General features: G+C 37.1%; 1 protein-coding gene across 1 annotated transcript in view; it reads left to right on the top strand.

The window, feature by feature from the left end:
• scf (Calumenin B scf) overlaps positions 1-2,385 on the top strand; it is a gene marked incomplete in the record, with an annotated part of 12,997 nt that extends 10,612 nt beyond the window's left edge. The window contains 1 exon segment of the mRNA XM_074111116.1: positions 63-2,385.
• Positions 2,386-2,897: the final 512 nt, after the last annotated feature.

Here is a 2,897-nt window from a genome sequence, read left to right as displayed (position 1 = left end):
CATAACCTAACTATCCTATAGGGTTTACAGGATAGACCTGAACATTATTCTGTATAATTTACATTTCGGAAAAAAATCGACTTGTCCATAGGAAACAGTTGTGAAAAATATTTTCGGCGAAAAGCCAGGATTTCAGGGAATAGCAATCTCGAAATGACAGCGTTAACAGTGGTTCAACAATGTATGTCCGTGATCGTACTGTCCGAAATTAAACTTTATTGGTAACTGACATTTTTGACGCGAAGTGCTGGAATACTGTCGTCGTCTCTCACCATAGACTAAACGGTGCGAAAGTAGAACCCAACATCATATTAATCTCTTGCTCACGTTTGTCTCAACCGAGTGACAGGGAAGTATGATTTTAGTTTACTTACGTGCCGTCGACTATACATACATCTCACTGCCAGGCACTGGAGTTTCAGAACGAGAGAGCTTGTAGTTCCCATGCGGGAACAGTTGACAATAGTAACAAATCTAAATGGAGAATAACCTTTTTTTAACCTGTTTCGCTAAGTGAATATTGCTTCATTTAACTGATCACACTTAACTGTTGAAAGTTAAAATGTTGTTAACTTGTTTTTCAAGACTACGTTTTAAGTTTTTGGTATAAACTAATGTTCATGTAACATTGCAGACTTATGGGCTGTTTCACCATCCATTGATTAGTGTTAACTGACGGTTAAATGTGATACCGTCTCCGTCTATTCGAACAAAACAAATAGAGACGGCATCACATTTTACCGTCAGTTAACGCTAATCAATGGTTGGTGAAACAGCCCCTTAGGGTTTATTATAAAAACCAGCTCTCACTTTAAAGTGCTAAGCTTATGAGTTCTGACGCATAACGCATACGATTTTTCTGTTTCCATCTGTCACTTTTTGTATAAGAGAGAGAGAGAGAGAGAGATACTTTTTTAAATGTAAACGGTCTATAAATTGGCCATGTGCCAATCCAGTGAAAGGGGTTGCGGACAAATTTACTACTAAATATTGTATAAGGAGGCAGTTCTATGGCAACTTTTTTTAAAGTACAGTTAGGCTAAGTTTCGCCATTAACTCTTAACGATCTAATCCATTCCGTTCTAGTAATCTCACATGGTTGGGGTCAGTTCAGGTTTCCAATATAGCTTTACTAGCTTTTGCCCGCGGCTCCGCCCGCGTGGTATTCGGTTATCGCGCGCTGTTCCCTGGAACTGTGCATTTTTCCGGGATAAAAAGTAGCCTCTCGGGCCCATAAACTATCTCTATGCCAAAAATCACGTCGATCCGTCGCTCCGTTACGGCGTGAAAGACGGACAAACACACAAACACACTTTCGCATTTATAATAATAAGTATGGATTATTGACTTGGAATAAAAACTACCCCACCATACATTTTAAGTACTTAAATATGTATTTTTATAACCTTGCCATATTTTTCTAATTGGCTCTAACAAATGCTAGTTTTAAGTTTAGTTTTAGAAGAAGACCAAAGTTTATGCTGCTATTTCAAATGGTGGACTTCCATACAAAAACTTCATGCATCATGTTTCACAATACAATACAAATATTCTTTATTGGTCACATAAGTTTACAAAAAGGCAAAATGCAAGGTATGGTACGTATTATTCTGAATCTCTAATTGATATGATAACGTACGAAATTACCTATTTTGTGATAAAAATATATTTTAACGCAGTGGTTCCCCATCTTTTCAATACTGCGCCTCCCATTACAGGGTTGAAGTTGTTTTGCGACACATTCTTATAAAAGATAGTCGTATGTAGCTCTAGATACGCGGGTCGGGCGGGACCTAAGTGTACCTAATGTCTCGCGTCGCCCCTTTGAGAGCGCTACGACGCCCATGAGCGTCGCAACGCAGTTTCATTCACGCAGTATCATAAAAATGCATTTATTTTGAAAATTTAAACTTTTTTTTATATACATGCATTTACTTAGGTACATTATATTGAGACTAAAATTATTAAATACTCTAAACCTAAAAACATATATTTACAAATGTCGCAGAGATTGATGATGGACCAAGTGCCCATAATGCTGGCTGCGTTTTCTTTTTGTATGGCGATGCCAATGCGTTGTCCGCGGATAGGGCCAGCCTTATGGTCACTTGAGGGAAGGATAAGTTTTTTTTAGCTATATAAATAAAATAGCTTTCGATTCCCACGGCCCAAGAGTCAACAGCAAAAGCCGCAAATATGTAGCTGTACGCTACTAATTTATTTTTATTTATTACCTATGTAAACTTTGCTTGCGCTAATTCAGATACAATGTTTGTACTATAACAATTAACCTAAACATGGTAATGCCATAATGTAAGTCTGTATGGGTTCGCTAACAATATTATTTTAGTTATTGTCCAAAATAAATATTTTATATTGATACAATGTTTTTTTTATTCCTTCCATAAAGCCAAAAAAAGTAATAACAAAGATGGTGGTTTGAAGAACTTGACTGGAGATACCTACTGCTTGCACGATAACAAACAACTCCAGAACACAAACAAAGCGGCTGTTCATTTGAGAATATACAAACTCAAACTCACAACATTTAGGGGCTGTTTCACCATCCATTGATTAGTGTTAACTGGTGGTTAGGTGTGATGCCGTCTCTATTTGTTTTGTTCGAATAGACGAAGACGGCATCACATTTACCGTAGCCTCTAATTGGTGAAACATAACATAAAAAACACTACATCACAACAAATACACAGTAAAAACATAAATAGAAGAAGAGAGAAAAATTAGAGACGTTCTGCTGTAGTGTTGTGATGCCGAAAGGACTCAGCTCAGCATGTGCCGTAGCACAATCTCTACTACCTATGTGTCATGTTTCTTCCTGAACGACGATAATCACCTAATTTTATCTTGTAGTAGTCTCATCATCATCATCATATATA

This window comes from Choristoneura fumiferana, chromosome 2, assembly GCF_025370935.1.
Source record: "Choristoneura fumiferana chromosome 2, NRCan_CFum_1, whole genome shotgun sequence".
NCBI lineage: Eukaryota > Metazoa > Arthropoda > Insecta > Lepidoptera > Tortricidae > Choristoneura > Choristoneura fumiferana.
The sequence above is the reverse complement of the archived record's forward strand: the minus strand, read 5'-3'. Positions and strand labels throughout refer to the sequence as shown.